Source organism: Camelus bactrianus, unplaced genomic scaffold (genome assembly GCF_048773025.1).
Source record: "Camelus bactrianus isolate YW-2024 breed Bactrian camel unplaced genomic scaffold, ASM4877302v1 HiC_scaffold_27, whole genome shotgun sequence".
NCBI lineage: Eukaryota > Metazoa > Chordata > Mammalia > Artiodactyla > Camelidae > Camelus > Camelus bactrianus.
In genome coordinates, this window is record NW_027413941.1 from 403018 (window position 1) to 422730 (window position 19713).

Below are 19713 nucleotides of genomic sequence, written 5' to 3' on the forward strand. Positions count from 1 at the left end.
GGTTGAAATCAGATTGCAAAGTGTTAGGATCAGCTAGTTTCCTAGCCTGGACTGGGATTAAGTTTTGGTATGAGGCAGAGGATGCAGGACATCGCTGTGTTTGCCTTTGTGGTCCCAAGCCACAAGTATGAGAGAACAAAGGTTAGTTGTCTAGGTCCACAGCATGAGAAGATGAAGCATTTCATTCACCATTACCTCCCAAATGCAGATGCTACATTTTGGATAGTACTGAAATTGTACGGCACCGAGGACAACTTGGTGGGGCTGTGGGATAATGGCAGCAGGCCCTGATGCATGACATCCTTAGATATGTTTCCACAGGTTTTTCTGTAGACAGAGAAGCTCTGGGAAGAACTGGTAAAATTGGGACATTCCCATAGAACTAGAAAGGACAAGTGCACTAACAATATTCTGTTTTGAAAACACTCCAAAATGACATACAAAAGCCTACAGAGCTGAAAACATTTAGATGCTCCATTTCCACAAGAGGAAGGGTCCTGTGCACTTTCAGAAAAGTGACATAAGCATAATAAAAGGAGATTATTCTAAATGATGCGTGTATGGTGTGTTCATCACAAGAAAGGTATCACCAGTAAATAGAGGTATACCAGACAACACACACAGGAAGACGAAATGGCTTCAATGTCAAGGAAAATTTGTCTTCAGGGAAATATCATGGGATTGGGTACACCAAATAGACTAAAAGTTTCACTTAACCAAGCCTTACAAGTCTGCATTAGATACCTGATAGTACTTGACCAATAGAGATAAAGATATGGTAAAAGAAACAGGAAGTAACAATTTCAGTTCCAAAGAGATTGAAGGCCAAAAAAAAAGCTTTGAAACAACTAGATTTTGAAACATTACTAGAGAAATTATTGAAAATGGAGGTGAGAGAAACAATAAAGAACAACAATGTCTCAGAATCACAAAAGGCAGAATATCAGAAAAGGGGAAGAGAACCTCTAAGATGAGCCAAATAAAATAAGTAAACTCAATGTATAAGATAATAGCAGGTTAAAAGACAGTCCTGAGCAGTCTAGATAATGCAGAGCGACTCGTGAATGTCTGTGAACAAAGGGGAACAGAAATCCCTCTATCAGAAGATGACACAGAAAAGCTAGTGTAAACCAATGCAAATATTGCTGTTGAATCCTGGGGTAAGACAAAGCATGAAAGACTAGGATTCTTAAGAGTCTCAGAAGGAAAAGCTGGGTATACAAAACAAAAAAAAAAAACCTCTGAAAAGATATTTGGAGAAAAATCTGACTGAAATTTGCTGAAAGCCAAGAAACAATCATCTATACGAAACCAGGAGCAAACAGCATCCAAATTATGTGGAATCCCTATAAACCTACAAGCAGCTGTATTATTCAAATCATCAAATTTCATGATCAACCCAGTGATTTTAAATGCACCTAGAGGAAAGCAACGTAGTTACAACAGAAAGACCATAGGGGTTTCAGCTTATACCTCGACAGAAATATTGCAGGACAGGAAGGAGTGCCAGGACATAGACCAAAACCTGAATGAGAAAAATCTGCATTCTAGGGTAGCCTATGCCACAAGACTGCCATTTCTGATAACGGCAGATCTAAAAATTTCATAGACCGGCAAAACGTAAAAGAATTCAGCAGCTCGAACCTTATCATTAAACAAAGATTGAGAATTCTACCCTTAATAGAAAAGTAGCAAAATGAAATTGAAATAAGAAAACCATCATTGGAAATGCAAGAAGAGCAAAGAGTTGCAGAGAATAAACAAGAAGAAGGGAAGGAGGACATTAAAACCCTAAAGATGGGAGAGGGATGCAGGTAAACATAGGTGATTTTCAGCACTATACAAAGTTAATCAGCTTATATGACTCTCTGCTTCAAACGGAGAGATGCGTGGCCTAATGTGTTTGCCAAACAAAGAACAAGCAAACAAAAAATCAAACAAACAAACAAACACCAAATACTATGGTTGGCTGACATATACCCAAAGAAACCATGATAATTCAAAAGAAAATACTCAAACGGGTGTCAAGAATCATTCAGCACGCATCGATACATTATCGCTGCTGGCATGTACTCAAAACACTTGTATTCAGAAAACAGATGCGTGCATTAATATTCAAAAAGTTGATTCATTAGAGCATATCGTGACCTAAACCAAATGCCTATTTTGAATAACATTGATTCGTATTTCATTATATAGATTTACTAGACATCCTACAGGATGAATGAATCTCCTATTCAACCCTACTTAAGAATAAATGGCATATGCCTATAACAAAGAAAAGTAGCTATACAAAACTGTACTAAGAGCAAAAGAGACAAACATTAAAGTGTACATTAGGATGGGCTTCATTTCTAGGAATTTCAGCCCCCATGAATCAAATGAATCCATGATCTGAGAGTGTGAGAGTTTCAGCCAAAAAGCAAGAGACAGATATGTATTCTGGGTGAATGGCTATTACACAAACTTAAGATTCCTATAGTGGGGTCTTTGTGAACTGTTAACTTTTAGAAAGGTTAAAGACGTGTGGAACCATAAACTTAACATGGACACACTTCCCTCGGTTTGTACTGTGTATAGAGATCTGAACTAAAGCAAAGAGGGTAGGGAAAAAAGGACCATGGGATGCTAATGGAGAGAATCATATTTACCTTAGGAAACTCTCGTCTGATGCAGCCCCTCCCCCAACACTGACAAGATGTAGCAAATATTGTGGATTGCAGGTACCGGTTTGATTCCAGGTGGAATGTCAGTGTGTTCTGTGAGTCTTGGTGTAGCTGGTGGATCCAAGGTAACTGGGCAGAGCTCTGTGAGTGGATCAGGGTCATGGAGGGGCTGCCACCCTATGTGGAACATGGCTTAGGTCTATTTTTCAGGAAGCTGTGTAATTTCGAGATACTGATGCTGCCCAAAGACTTGAGATCACGGGTCAGTTTCTAGAAATTGAAACAGCAGACAGTGGAAGATCTGCCTGTCATCAGCTTACTGGTGACGCTCCGAGGGACTTTCAGACTTGCCCAGTCCTGTAGAAGTCGACTACATGGGAGACACCAAGAGAAGCTGTCAGAAGGATGAGTGCACGGATTGAGGAGAGATGTGAACACATTGATGAGTGTTCTTCTGCTACAATGGAGAATACTGGCATGCAGACTTCTGTAGAGAATACCAGGCTCAAAAGACATTCATGAGAAATATTGAGCCTTGCTGATACTGACAGAAACCTGTGGAGGGTCAACGTGCACTTGTGGAAGGTACTCAATTCTCTGCTACAAGAACTGGTCCAAGAATCCTGACGTCTAATAGAGAAGAGAAGGCAGAGTTGATAAAATGCCTCTTGTTCTTTTAAGAGGTCATGAGAATCCACACGTCCCAAGGGGCATTTATAAATCACTCAGACCTCAGGGCACGAATCCCTGGTAAGCCTTTTCCCAGGGTTGGTCCTAGCTATCAAGCACTTGCTCTTCCCTCCCCTACACTCAGCCATCCATTTCAGAGGATCAGCACCTGAGATGCATTGAAGCCAGTAGGAGTATAGCAAGCCCCTCCTAGAATCAGTGTTCTTCCAACTTTACTCTCCATGCACAACACTATACTCCTCAATGGTCAAATACTCCCGACAAAAATAGGTAGGAATTGAATATTAACTCACACAAAGAAATGATGACCTTCCCCTAGATTCAGCAAATACTGTGGTTACATCTTCTTTGGGGTGAAGTGAGTGTGGTAAGTGAGGGGAATCTTTGACTGAACTTGTATATGTATATGTCCTCAGTTTTTCAATACAGTCCAGGTAACTAGTATAAGTCAGTTAGTGAACTGAATTGTAAAAGTCGCCATAGACATGTAAGGACACATGATATGTTGATAGTCTTTTCCTTCACTGAAGCCCCTGTTGCAGTATATCATATGGGTGCAGACATGGTTGTGTTTAATTACTTTACACAACATAATTGGAAGATTAAGCATTCTCATCTTTGATAAAAGGGCACCTGGTTCTCAATAGCCTATCAAAGCTGCAGCAGTTTTCTCATAGTTTTAATGCCTGTAGTTGCTTTTGGATCCAAGCGTATATATAAATAAGTAGTTTGGGTTACCTTGTGTCTTCCTACAGTGAAATGTTACCCATAGAAATGACAACATTGGCCAGTACAATTCACTGGGTGAAAAGGGCAATACATGCAAATGGGAAACATTTTGTGAAGGTAATTTCATGGGACCAATATTTATTTCATGGTTCCTGTTTGTGTTGGAGGCATCAACATTTAACATTTGACCTGTCCCCTTCATCATTTTGGACTGCTTTTTTACATTCTGTCTTCTTTTCCCTTAGAGCTGACAAAATGGTACCTCAATGTGACAAGTCTGGCTTGTAGGCAGATTTAGTATGTTTCAAAATCTATCTTCATATTCATATAAATCCCCAAAAACATAAATCAATTCTACTAAATTTTTGAAAGACAGCAACTGAGGTATCAACACAATTTCAAAACTGTAGTCTTCAGAAAAACCCTCCCACCATGGCTGTATAGAAAATGGAGATAAACAAGAATCACATTTCTGTGAGTTATACATGGAAAGTGTTGATTTATTGATGTCCAGTTTTCAGGGTAGCAGTGCAACCTACACTCACTCACTCCCATCTACACAGCAAGATAAACATCCACTCACCCAGTGCGTGGTCCACGACACTTGCCAAACAGTGATCTCTTATTTCCAAGGACAGAATGAGGCCTCAGAATACATGGAAGGGGGAGAAGTCAAATTAGAGAATGGAAATCAGTGCAGGACCTGATCTCTGTTAATGCAGAAGCAAAGGTGAATCCCTGTTTTACTTTGAAGCACACTCTCAAGCGGACAGAATGCATGGGATTGAAAGCGATGTGCTGAGTGTTAGAAGAGTGCACAGCAGATGCTTGGCTGACAGAACTCAAAGAAATCAGCACAAAACATCACTACAATTGATTCTGAGACCAAGATTGGTGCTGCCATATTTGGGCTCACAGTGCCTGCGAACAATGAGGGATAGGGCAATGGATGATGACACATGCTGAACCTCAGGGATCTGGAGTGTGTTGTGGATTGTGGTTCTCCCTATCCAGAATGGAAGCTGACTTGGGACACCAATGAGAAAGCTATAAACCTGGTGCATGAGGTTGAGTTTCTTGAAATGTCCCATGGCCACATACACTGCATCTGTAAGCCCAGGGACCAATTTGGTATTTTGCCAATACAGCACATGTGGGGCTCAATCAGAGATATCATGCATATGGTCTGAGTGATCCAGGGGGCCTTGTGGTTGAAATCATTTTCCAAAGGCTTAGGATCTGCTACATACATAGCGTGGACTGAGATTACGTTTGGTATGAGGCAGATTATGAGGGACAGTTCTGTGGTTGCATTCGTGGTCCCAAGCCACAAGGATGAGAGAACAAAGAACAGTGGTCTAGGTACACAGCATGAGTAGATGAAGCATTTCCTTCATCATTATCTCCCAAATGCAGATGCTACATTTTGAATGGCACTGAAAGTTTACGGCACCGAGGACACCTAGCTGGGGCTGCCCAAAAATGGCAGCAGGCCCTGATGCATGACATCTTTATATATGTTTCCACAGTTTTTTCTGTAGACAGAGAAGCTCTGGAAAGAACTCGTTACATTGGGAAATTCCCATGGAAATAGAAAGGACAAGCTCACTGTCATGATGCTGCTTTTGAAACACACACACAAAAAATGACATTAAAGAGCCTGCAAAGCTCAAAACCTTTACATGCTTCATTTCCACAGGAGGAAGGGTCCTGTGCACTTTCAGAACAGTGATATAAGAGTAGTAAAAATGACATTATACTAAACGACAAGAGTATGTTGTGTTCATCACAACAAAGGCATCACCAGCAATTAGAGATATACATGACAACACACACAGGAAAACGACATGGCATCAATGTGTAGGAAAAATTGTCCTCACACAAATATCATGGAATTGCGTACATCCAATGGTATAAAATTTTCACTTAACAAAACCCTATAAGTCTGCATTAGATACCTGAAAGTACTTGACCAGTAAAGATAAAGAAGTATAGTAAAAGAAACAGGAAGTACTATTTTAAGTACAAAAGAGTTTGAAGGCCCAAAATATAAGCTTTCAAACAACTAGATGGCAAAACGCTACCAGAGAATGTATTGAAAACTGAGGTGAGGAAAACACTGTAGAACAACAGTGTCTCAGAATCACAAAAGACAGAATACCAGAAAAGGGGAAGAGAACCTCTAAAGATGAGCGAAAGAATATCAGAAAACTCAATGGATGAGATAATACCAGGGCTAAAGTCATTCCCAAGCAGAATAGATAATGCAGAGGGACTCTTGAATGACTGTGATGACAGAGGAATAGAAATCCCTCGATTACAAGATGACATAGAAAAGCAAGTGAAAATCAATGCAATCATCGCTGTTGAATCACAGGGTAATACAAAGCATGAAAGATTATGATTCATAAGTGTCCCAGATGAATTAGCAAGAGATAAAGAAGAAAAGTCTGAAATATATTTGCAGAAAAATCAGACAGAAACTTCCTTAAAGCCAAGAAGCAGTCATCTATACGAATTCAGGAAGTACAAGTGTCCAAAGGAGGTGGAATTAAAATAGACCTACAAGAAGCTGTATTATTCAAAGCAACAAAGTTCATGGTCAACCAAGTGATTCTTAATGCACGTAGAGGAAAGCAACTTAGTCACAACAGAATCTCCAGAGGGTTTTCAGCTGATATCTCGACACAAATAGTACAGGAGATGTAATAGTGCCAGGACATATACCAAACCTTGAATGAGTAAAAGCTGCAATCTAGGGTAGCCTATGCCACAAGACTACCATTTCTAATAATGGCAGAACTAGAGAATTTCACAGACCGACAATACTTAAAAGATTACAGCAGTTCGAAACTAATATTAAAAAAAGGATTGAGAATTCTAAACAGAATAGAAAAGTAGCAAGACGAAATGGATATAAGAATACCATTATTGGAAATGCAATTAGAGCAATGAGTTTCAAAGAATAAACAAGAAGAAGGCAAGGAGGACATCAAAATCCTAAAGATGGGAGAGGGAAGCAGGAAAACATAGGTGATTTTCAGCACTATACTAAGTTAATCATCATATATGACTCTCTGAATCAAACGGAGAGATGCATGGCCAAATGAGTTTGCAAAACAAAGAATAAGCAAACAAACAATTGAACAAAGAAACAAACATCAAAAGAGTACGCTTGGCAGACATCTATCCAAAGGAACCATGATAAATTAAATAAAAATACTCAAAGTAATGTCAAGGATCATTCAGTACGCATTGACAAAGTTTCGAGGCATGCAAGTACTCAAAAGACTTGTATTCAGAAAACAGATGCGTGCATTAATATTCATAAATTTTGATTCATAATAGCACATTGTCTCCTAACCCAAATCTCTATTTTGATTAAAATGGATTCCTAGTCCGTGGTATAGATTTAGAAGTCTTTCAACATGATGAATGAATGGCATATTCTACCCTACATACAGAAGAAATGGCATAAGCCTAAAACAAAGGAAAGTAGCTCTGCAGAACTGTACTAAGAGCAAAAGAGTCAGTCAGTAAAGTGCACAATGGGATTGGTTTCATTTCTAGGAATTTCAGCCCCGATGGAACAAATGGATACATGTTCTTAGAGTGTGGGTGTTTCAGCAGAAAAGCAACAAACAGATATGTATTCTGGGTGAATGGATATTACACAAACATAAGATTCCTTTAGTGGGTCTTTTTGTACTGTTAACAGTTAGAAAGTTTAAAGACGTATGAAACCATAAACTAAAAATGGACACACTTCCCTCCGTTTGTACTGTGTATAGGGATGAGAACAAAAGGAAAGAAGGAAGAAAAAAAGGACCATGGGATGCTACCGGAGAGATTCACATTTACCTTAGGAACCTCTCATCTGATGCAGCCCCTCCCAAACACTGACAAGATGTAGCAACCATTCGGGATGGCAGGTACTGTTTGGATTCCAGGTGGGATTTTGGTGTGTACAGTGCAGCTTGTTGTGGCTGGTGGGCCCAAGGTAACTGGGCAGAGTTCCGTGGGTGGATCGGTGTGATGGAAGGGCTGCCACCCTCTGTGGAGCTTGTCTTAGGTCTTTAGTTCGGGAAGCTGGGTAAGTTCGAGATACTGCTTCTGCCCAAATACCTGAGTTCACTGGTCAGGTTCCAGAAACTGAAAGGGCTGACAGTGGAACATCTGCCAGTCATCAGCATACTGGTTACGTTCCGAGGATCTTTCAGACTTGCCCAGTCATGTAGAAGTCTAATTTATGGGAGATTTAAAGAGAAGCTGGAAGAAAACCTGGCTACATGGATTGAGGAGATATGAGAACACATTGATGAGAGTTGTCCTGCTACAACTGAGGACACAGGCATGGATACTTCTGTAGAGAATACCAGGCTCAAAAGACATTCATGAGACATATTGAGCCTCGTTGATACTGGCAGAAATTATGGAGTATCAACATGCACTTGAGGAAGTTACTCAGTTCTCTGCTCCAAGAATGGATCCAAGATTCTTGACGTCTAAAGAGAAGAGATGGCAGAGATGATAAAATCGCTCATGTTGGTGGAATAATTTGTGAGAATCCCCATGTCCCAAGGGGCATTTACAAACCATTCAGACCAAAATGCACCAAGCCCAGGTAAGCCTTTTCACAGGCTTGGGCCTTGCTATCAAGCACTTGCTCTTCCCTCCCCTCCACTCAGGCATCCATTTTAAAGGATCAGAACCTGAGCTGCAATGAAGCCAGTAGGAGAAGAGCAAGCCCCTCCTAGAATCAGAGTTCCTACAACTTCACACTCTGTGAACAACTGTGAAATCTTCAAAGGTCAAATACTCTCAACTAAAATAGCTAGGATTTGAATATTTAGCTAACACAAAGAAATGATGACCTTCCCCAAGATTCAGCAAATGCTCTGGTTATGTCTTTTTGGGGTGAAGGGAGTGTGGTAAGTGAGGAGAATCTTTGACTGAACTTGAATAGGTATTATGCCTCAGTATTTCAAGACAGTATAGGTAAATATTATGTCAGTTATTGAACTGAACTGTAAAAGTCACCAAGGACATTAAAGGACATAATTTATGTGTACCGTCTTTTCCCTTCATTCAAGCACCGGGTGCACTATATCATGGGATGCAGACAATGTTATGTTAAATTGCTTTACCAACATGATCAGACGATTAATCTTTGTCATCACTGATAAAAGAACACCTGATTCTCGATAGCCTCGCATAGCTACAGCAGGATTCTCATAGATATAATGCCTCTAGGTGCTTTTGAAATGAAGCCAAAATGTACATATTTTATTTGGTTTTTCTTGTGTTTTCCTCTAGAAGAATGATACCCCTTGAAATGAAAACATTGGCCAATATGTGCCATTGGGAAGAAAAGGCAACACATTCACAATGGAATCCCAGGTTGGGGGTTATTTCTTGTTTCCAATAGTTAGTTCATCCTTTCTGTCAGTGTTGGAGGATTCAACATTAAAGGGTTGACATGCCCCGTCAAAATATTGGACTGCTATTTTATATTCTATCTGTCTATTTTTTCCTTAGAGCTGACAAAAGTAACAAAAATTGACAAGTCTTTCCTCTAGGCAGATTTAGTATGTTTTGAAAACTAACTTCATATTCATATAAATTTCAAACATGTAAATCAATTATTCTAACATTTTTAAAGACTGCAACTGAGTTATCAACACAATGTCAAAACTAATGTGTTCGGACAAACACTTCCACCATGGCTTTATAGAAAACAGAGCTAAGTAAACATCATATTTCTGTGAATTATATGTGGAAAGTGTTGATTTATCACTGCCCAGTTGGCAGGGAACAAGTGCATCATGTGCTCACTCGCTCCTATGTACACAGCAATGTAAACATCCACTCAACCAGCCCTTGGAAAAGGACATTGCTGAAGAGTGGTCTGTTAATTCCAAAGACAGGATGAGGCCTCAGAAACCTGGAAGGAGGAGAAGACAATGTAGAGAATGGAAACCACTACAGGATCTGACATCTGGTAATGGAGCAGCAAAGGTGAAACTCTGCTTTACTTGGATGCACACTCTCTAGCAGACAGCACACATGGGATTGAGGGTGATGAGTGGAGTGTTAGAAGAGTGCACAGCAGATGCTTGGCTGACAGGACTCAAAGAAATCAGCACCAAATATCCCCAGAATTTAATCTGAGACCAAGACCCGAGCTGCCAAATTTGTGCTGGCAGAGGCAGCAGTAAATGAGGGATAGGGCTACGGATGACGGCACACGCTTACTCTCAGGGATCTGGATTGCGTTGTGGGTTGTGGTGGGTCCTATCAAGAGAGCAAACTGACTTGTGACCCCAATGAGAAAGCAACCACACTAGCTTGCGAGTTTGAGTTTATCAATAAGTCCCATGGCCACATCCACTGCATCTGCAGGACCAGGGACCAATTTGGCATTTTGCCAAGAGAGCACATGTTGGGCTCAATCAGAGGTACTGTGCATCAGGTCTGGGGGAACCAGAGGCCTTGGGTTTGAAATCAGTATTAAAAGCATTAGGATCTGCTACATTCAATGTCTGGAGTGGGATTACATTTTGGTTTGAGGCAGAGGATGCAGAACAGCTGTTCTTCCCTTCGTGCACACATGACAAAAGGATGAGAGAACAAGGAAGAGTGGTCAAACTCCGCAGTGTGAGAAGATGAAGAATTTCATTGAGCATTTTCCCAAATGCAGATGGTACATTTTCGATGGCACTGAAATTTTACTGAACCGAGAACACATACATCGGTCTGCAGGATCATTCCAGCAGGCCCTGTTGTATGACATCCATAGATAAGTTTCCACTGGTGTTTCTGTAGACAGAGAAGCTCTGGGAAGATCTGGTAATATTGGGACATTCCCATGGCAATAGAAAGCACAAACTCACTGTCAGTTTCCTGTTTTGGAAACACTCCAAAATGACATACAGCAAAATGCAGAGCTGAAAATGTTTAGAAGCTTCATTTCCACAAGAGGAAGTATCCTGTGCACTACCAGAATTCTGAGATAAGCATAATAAAAATGAGGATATAATACTCGAAATATTATAGTGTGTTCACCACAACAAAGCAACACCAGCAATTACAGATATAACAGACAACACACACAGGAACATGACTTGGCATCAAAGACTAGGAAAAATTGTCCTCACAGAAATATGGAATTGCGTACACCCAAGAGTCTATAATATTCAATTAAAAAAGCCGTATAAGTCTACAAATAATACCTGATAGTAGTAGAACAGTAGAGATAAAGAAGCATAGGAAAAGAAATAGGAAGTACAATTTTCTGATCCAAAGTGATTGAAGGCCCAAAAAATAAGCTTCCAAACAACTAGAATGCAAAACGCTATGAGAGCAAGTATTGAAAGAAGAGGTGAGGAAAACATGAAGTACAACATTGTCTCAGAATCACAAAAGGCAGTATACCTGGAAAGGGGAAGAGAAACTCTCAAAACGAGCCAAATAATATCAGAAAACCCAAGGATGAGACAATACCAGGGCTAAAGTCAGTACAAAGCAGACTTGATAATGCAGACGGACTCGTGAAAGACTGTGAAGACAGGTGAACAGAAATTCCTCGATCAGAAGAAGACATAGAAAAACAAGTGCAAACCAATGCAAACATTGCTGTTGAAGCCTGGGGTAAGACAAAGAATGAAAGAGTATGATTCGTAAGAGTCCCAGATGGAAAAGCAAGATTAACACAAAAAAGCCTGAAAAGATAATTGCAGAAAAGTCAGACTGAAACTTGTTGAAAGACAAGAAAGAATCATCTATATGAATTCAGGAACTAAACAGCGTCCAAAGGAGGTGGAATCCCAATAGACCTACTTGCAGCTGTATAATTCAAATCAACAAAGTTCATGATAACCACAGTGATTTAAAATGCATCTAGAGGAAAGTAATTTAGTCAAAACAGAACCTCCAGAGGGGTTTCAGCACATATCTCGGCAGAAAAATTGCAGAACAGGGAGGAGTGCAAGGACATAGGCCATATCCTGAATGAGAACAAGCTGTAATCATGGGTAGCCTATGCCAGATGACTGCCATTTCTAATAACGGCAGAGCTAGGGAAATTCACAGACCAGCAAACCTTAAAAGAATTCAGCAGTTCAAAACTTATCCTAAAAGAAAGATTGAGAATTCTACCCTGAATAGAAAAGTAGCAAGATGAAATGGAAATAAGAAAAACCATTATTGGAAATGCAAGAAGAGCGTGAGTTACAAACAAGAAACAATAAGAAGGCAAGGAAGACATCAAAGCCATAAGATGGGAGAGGGTAGCAGGAAATCATAGGTGATTTTAAGCACTATCTGAAGTGATTCAAACATATGAATCTCTGATTGAAGCAAACGGAGTGATGCATGGCCTAATGTGTTTGCAAAACCAACAACAAGCAAACAAACAAACAATCAAACAAACAGACACCAAAAGGGTACTGTTGGATGACATATACCTAAGAAACCATGAGTATTCAAAATAAAATACTCAAAGTGATGTCAAGGATAATTCAGCACGCACCGATTCAGTATCGCAGCTTAAATGTACTCAACACACTTGTATTCAGAACACAGATGCGTGCCTTAATATACATAAATATTGATTCAAAAGAGCATATCGTGACCTAACCCAAAAGTCGATTTTGAATAAGATTTGGTCATAGTCCGTGATATAGATTTACAATTCTTCCAACAGCAAGAATGAATGCCATATTCTACCCTAAGTAGAGAAGAAACGGCATAAGCCATTAACAAAGACAAGTAGCTCTGCAAAAGTGTACTAAGAGCAAACGAGCCAGATAGTAAAGTGCACATTGGGATTGGTTTTATTTCTCGGAATTTCAGCCCCCATGAAACTAATGGATCCGTTCTCTGAGAGCGTGGGTGTTTCAGCAGAAATCAACAAAAGGATATGTATTCTGGGTGAATGGATATTACACAAACATGAGTTTCCTTTAGTGGGGTCTCTGTGTACTGTGAGCTGTTAGAAAGTTTCAAGACGTGTGAAACCATAAACTAAAAATGGACACACTTCCCTCCGTTTGTACTGTATATACAGATCTGAACCAAAGGAAAGAGGGAAGATAAAAGGACAGTGGCACGCTAGTGGATAGAATCACATTTAACTTAGGAACCTCTCGTTTGATGCAGCCCCTCCCCCAACACTGACAATATTCAGCAACCATTGGGGATGGCAGATACCGGTTGGATTCTAGGTGGTATCTTGGTGTGTACAGCGAGGCTTGTTTTGGCTGGTGGATCCAAGGTAACTGGGCAGAATTCTGTGGGTGGATCAGTGTGATGGAAGGGCTGCCGCCTTTGTGGAGATGGGCTTATATCTTTTTTTCGGGACGATGTGTAATTTCGAGATAATGCTGCTGCCCAAAGACCTAAGTTCACGGGCAAGTTTCCAGAACCTGAAAGGGCAGACAGTGGAAGATCTGCCTGTCATCAGCTTACTGGTGAGGCTCCGAGGTACTTTCAGACTTGCCCAGTCCTGTTGAAGTCGACTTTATGGGAGACACGAAGATAAGCTGTCAGAAAAGCTGGCTGCACGGATTGAAGAGAGATGCGAACATATTGATGAGAGTTGTTCCGCTACAATGGAGAATACCGGCATGGAGACATCTCTAGAGAATACCAGGCTCGAAAATCATTCATGAGACCTACTGAACCTCTGTGATACTGGCAGAAATATTCGGAGTGTCAACGTGCACTTGACAAAGTCACTCCATTCTCTGCTCCAAGAACGGCTCCAAGATTCCTGACGTCTAAAAGAGAAGAGATGGCAGAGATGATAAAAGCGCTCATGTTCTTGGAAGAGGTCATGAGAATCCACACGTCCCAAGGGGCATTTACAAACCATTCAGACCAAAATGCACCAAGCCCAGGTAAGCCTTTTCCCAGGTTTGGGCCTTGCTATCAAGCACATGCTCTTCCCTCCCCTCCACTCAGGCATCCATTTTAAAGGATCAGAACCTGAGCTGCAATGAAGCCAGTAGGAGAAGAGCAAGCCCCTCCTAGAATCAGAATTCCTCCATCTTCACACTCTGTGAAGAACAGTGAAATCCTGAACGGTCAAATAATATCGCCTAAAATATTTGGGTATTGAATACTTAGCTCACACAAAGAAATGATGACCTTCCCCTAGATTCAGCAAATGATGGGATTATGTCTTGTCTGGGGTGAAGCTAGTGTGGTAAGTGAGAGGAATCTTTGACTGAACTTGAATATGTACTAAGCCTCAGTTTTTCAAGAAATTATAAGTAAATATTATGTCAGATACTGACCTGATCTCTAAAAGTCGTGAAAGCCTTTAAAGACACAGGTTTGTGGACCGTCTTTCTCTTCAGCCAAGCACCGGGTGCATGATATATTGGGGGTGCAGACTTGGTTGTGTTAAATTGCTTTACCCAACATGATCGGATGATTAAGGCTTCTCATCACTGATAGAATTACACCTGTTTTCAGTAGCCTAGCATAGCTGCAGCAGGGTTCTCATAGCTAAAATGCCTGTATGTGCCTTTGGAATCAAGCCTAAATGTATATATTTTGTTTGGTTTTTCTTGTACTTTCCTAGAGAGGAATGTTACCCCTTGAAATGCCAACATTGGCCAGTATGTGTCATTGGCAATATAGGGCACCACATGCACAACGGAATCCCAGGTTCTCGGTTATTTCATGGTTTCAATAGGTATTTCATGGTTCCTGTTGGTATTGGAGGCTTCAACAGTAAAGGGTTGACATGTCCCCTTCAACATTTTGGACTGCGATTTTACTTTCTATCTGTCTACATTTTTTTTAGAGCTGACATAATGCTACAAAAATTGACAAGTCTGACTTCTAGGTAAATTTAGTACGTTTCAAACACTAACTTCATTTTCATATAAATCCCAAAACAGGTAAATCAATTCTATTAACATTCTTAAAAACTGCAAATGTGTTATCAACACAATGTCAAAATTGGAGTCTTCGGACAATCACTCCAACCATGGCTTTATAGAAAACAGAGCTAAACAAACATCACATTTCTGTGAATTACATCTGGAAAGTGTTGATTTATCGATGCCCAGTTGGCAGAGAACCAGTGCAACCTGCGCTCACTCCCTCCCATGTACACAGCAATGTAAACTTCCACTCACCCAGCCCTTGGCACAGGACACATTCCGAAGAGTGGTCTGTTACTTCCAAAGTCAGGCTGAGGCCTCAGAAAATCTGGAAGCAGGAGAAGGCAAAGTAAAGAATGGAAATCTGTGCAGGATCTGACCTCTGCTGATGGAGCAGCAAAGGTGAATCTCTGTTTTACTTGGACGCACACTCTCAAGCGGACAGCACACATGCGACTGTAGGTAATGCGCTGAGTGTTAGAAGAGTGCACAGCAGATGCTTGGCTGACATAACTCATAGAAATCAGCACAAAATATCCCCACAATTGATTCTGAGACCAAGATCCGATCTGCCAAATTTGAGCTAGTAGAGGCAGCGGGAAATGAGTTATAGAGCTACAGATAATGGCACACGCTGAGTCTCAGGGATCTGGAGTGCGTTGTGGGTTGTGGTGGGTTCTATCAAGAGAGCAAACCGACCTGTTACCCCAGTAAGAAAGCAACCACATTGGCGTGTGAGGTTGAGGTTTTTGATATGTGCCATGGCCACAACCACTGCATTTGCAGGCCCAGGATCAATTTGGCATTTTGCCAATAGAGCATGTGTGGGGCTCAACTAGAGAAGCCGTGATTCTGGTCTGAGGGATTCAGTGGCCCTTGGGTTTGAAATCAGTATCAAAAGCTTTAGGATCTGCTACAGTCATAACCAGGACAGGGATTAAGGATTGGTTTGAGGAAGAGAATTTGGTACAGCTCTGTGGTTGCATTCGGTCACCCATGACCCAAGGATGAGGGATCAAGGGAGAGTGGTCAAAGTCCACAACGTGAGAAGTTGAAGCATTTCCTTCAGCATTATCTCCCAAAACAGATGCTATATTTTAGATGGTACTGACATGGTACTGCCCAGTGGACACAAAGATCGGTCTGTGGGATCATTCCTGCAGTCCCTGATGTATGACATCCATACATATGTTTCCACTGGTGTTTCGGTAGACAGAGAAGCTCTGGGAAGAACTGGTAACATTGGGAAATTTCCATGGCAATAGAAAGCACAAGCACACTCTCAGCTTGCTGTTTTGTAAAGATTCCAAGATTACGTACAGAAGAATGCCGAGCTGAAAAGATTTAAGCTTCATTTCCAGAAGAGGAAGTGTACTCTGCACTTTCAGAATTGTGAGGTAAGTGCAATAAAACGAAGATTTTCTGATTGAAATAATATGGTGTGCTCATCACAAAAAAGGCAACACCAGCAATTAGAGAAATACCAGACAACACACAAAGGAACAGGACATGGCATTAATGCCTAGGGAAAATTGTCCTCACAGAAATATCATGGAACTTTGTACACCCAATGGTCTAAAATTTTCACTTAACAAAGCCCTATAAATCTATATTTGATACCTGATATTACTTGAAAAGTAGAGATAAAGAAGTATAGTAAAAGAAACAGGAAGTACCATTTTCAGTTCCAAAGAGCTTGAAGGCCCAAAAAATAAGCTTTCAAACATCTAGACAGCAAAACGCTACCAGAGCAAGTATTGAAAACTGAGGTGAGGAAAACATGAAGTACAACAGTGTCTCAGAATCACAAAAGGCAGTATACCGGGAAAGGGGAAGAGAAACTCTAAAAACGAGCCAAATAATATCAGAAAACTCAAGGATGAGACAATACCAGGGCTAAAGTCAGTCCAAAGCAGACTTGATAATGCAGATGGACTCTTGAAAGCCTGTGAAGACAGGGGAACAGAAATACTTCGAACAGAAGAAGACATAGAAAAAGAAGTGCAAAGCAATGCAAACATTGCTGTTGAAGCCTGGGGTAAGACAAAGCATGAAAGAGTATGATTCGTAAGAGTCCCAGATGGAAAAGCAAGATTAACACAAAAAAGCCTGAAATGATAATTGTAGAAAAGTCAGAGTGAAAATTGCTGAAATACAAGAAACAATCATCTATACGATTTCAAGAACTACACAGCATCCAAAGGAGGTGGAATCCCAATAGACATACTTGCAGCTGTTTAATTCAAATCAACAAAGTTCATGATCACCACAGTGATTTAAAATGCATCTGGAGGAAAGCAATTTAATCACAACAGAACCTCCAGAGGGGTTTCAGCTCATATCTCGGAAGAAATATTGCAGAACAGGGAGGAGTGCAAGGACATAGGCCATAACCTGAAAGAGAACAAGCTGTAATCATGAGTAGCCTATGCCACATGACTGCCATTTCTAATAACGGCAGAGCTAGGGAAATTCACAGACCAGCAAAGCTTAAAAGAATTCAGCAGTTCAAAACTTATCCTAAAAAAAAGATTGAGAATTCTACCCTGAATAGAAAAGTAGCAAGATGAAATGGAAATAAGAAAAACCATTATTGGAAATGCAAGAAGAGCGTGAGTTACAAACAAGAAACAAGAAGAAGGCAAGGAGGACATCAAAGCCATAAGATGGGAGAGGGTAGCAGGAAATCATAGGTGATTTTAAGCACTATCTGAAGTGATTCACATATATGACTCTCTGATTGAAGCAAACGGAGTGATGCATGGCCTAATGTGTTTGCAAAACCAACAACAAGCAAACAAACAAACAATCAAACAAAAATACAGACACCAAAAGGGTACGGTTGGCTGACATATACCAAAGAGACCATGAGTATTCAAAACAACATACTCAAAGTGATGTCAAGGATCATTCAGCACGCACTGAACCATTATCGCAGCTTAAATGTACTCAACACACTTGTATTCATAACACAGACGCGTGCCTTAATATTCATAAATATTGATTCAAAAGAGCATATCGTGACCTAACCCAAATGCCGATTTTGAATAAGATTTGGTCATAGTCCGTGATATAGATTTACAATTTTTCCAACAGCAAGAATGAATGCCATATTCTACCCTAAGTAGAGAAGAAACAGCATAAGCCTATAACAAAGACAAGTAGCTCTGCAAAAGTGTACTAAGAGCAAACGAGCCAGATAGTAAAGTGCACATTGGGATTGGTTTCATTTCTCGGAATTTCAGCCCCCATGAAGCAATTGGATCCGTTTACTGAGAGCGTGGGTGTTTCAGCAGAAAGCAACAGACGGATATGTATTCTGGGTGAATGGATATTACACAAACATGAGTTTCCTTTAGTGGGGTCTCTGTGTACTGTGAGCTGTTAGAAAGATTCAAGACGTGTGAAACCATAAACTAAAAATGGACACATTTCCCTCCGTTTGTACTGTATATACCGATGTGAACCAAAGGAACGAGGGAAGATAAAAGGACAGTGGCACGCTAGTGGATAGAATCACATTTAACTTAGGAACCTCTCGTTTGATGCAGCCCCTCCCCCAACACTGACAATATTCAGCAACATTTGGGGATGGCAGGTACCGTTTGGATTCTAGGTGGAATCTTGTTGTGTACCACGAGGCTTGTTTTGGCTGGTGGATCCAAGGTAACTGGGCAGAATTCTGTGGGTGGATCAGTGTGATGGAGGGGCTGTCGCCCTTTGTGGAGATTGGCTTAGTCTTTTGTTCGGGACACTGTGTAAGTTCGAGATAAAGCTGCTGCCCAAATACCTAAGTTCAAAGGTAAGTTTCCAGAACCTGAAAGGGCAGACAGTGGAAGATCTGCCTGTCATCAGCTTACTGGTGAGGCTCCGAGGTACTTTCAGACTTGCCCAGTCCTGTTGAAGTCGACTTTATGGGAGACATGAAGAGAAGCTGTCAGAAAAGTTGGCTGCACGGATTGAGGAGAGATGCAAACATATTGATGAGAGTTGTTCCGCTACAATGGAGAATACTGGCATAGAGACATCTCTAGAGAATACCAGGCTCGAAAATCATTCATGAGACCTACTGAACCTCTGTGATACTGGCAGAAACATTCAGAGTGTCAACGTGAACTTGAGAAAGTCACTCAATTCCCTGCTCCAAGTACGGCTCCAAGATATCTGACGTCTAAAAGAGAAGAGATGGCAGGGATGATAAAAGCGCTCATGTTCTTGGAAGAGGTCATGAGAATCCACACGTCCCAAGGGGCATTTACAAACCATTCAGACCAAAATGCACCAAGCCCAGGTAAGCCTTTTCCCAGGTTTGGGCCTTGCTATCAAGCACATGATCTTCCCTTCCCTCCACTCAGGCATCCATTTTAAAGGATCAGAACCTGAGCTGCAACGAAGACAGTAGGAGAAGAGCAAGCCCCTCCTAGAATCAGAATTCCTCCATTTTCATTTTCTGTGAACAACAGTGAACTCCTGAAAGGTCAAATACTCTCGCCAAAAATAGTTGGGAATTGAATAATTAGCTCACACAAAGAAATGATGGCCTTCCCCTAGATTCAGCAAATGATGGGATTATGTCTTGTCTGGGGTGAAGGGAGTGTGGTAAGTGAGAGGAATCTTTGACTGAACTTGAATATGTACTAAGCCTCAGTTTTTCAAGAAATTATAAGTAAATATTATGTCAGATACTGACCTGATCTCTAAAAGTCGTGAAAGCCTTTAAAGACACAGGTTTG

At 40.8% G+C, this 19713-nt stretch overlaps 1 long non-coding RNA gene across 1 annotated transcript; it reads right to left on the reverse strand.

Annotated features, from left to right (window-relative positions):
- Positions 1 to 12861: 12861 nt before the first annotated feature.
- Positions 12862 to 19143, reverse strand: LOC141576729 (uncharacterized). Its single transcript, XR_012505133.1, has 3 exons — positions 18583 to 19143; positions 15236 to 15308; positions 12862 to 13864 (listed from the first exon to the last, which is right to left on the reverse strand). It is a non-coding gene; the product is annotated as an uncharacterized LOC141576729 (long non-coding RNA).
- Positions 19144 to 19713: the final 570 nt, after the last annotated feature.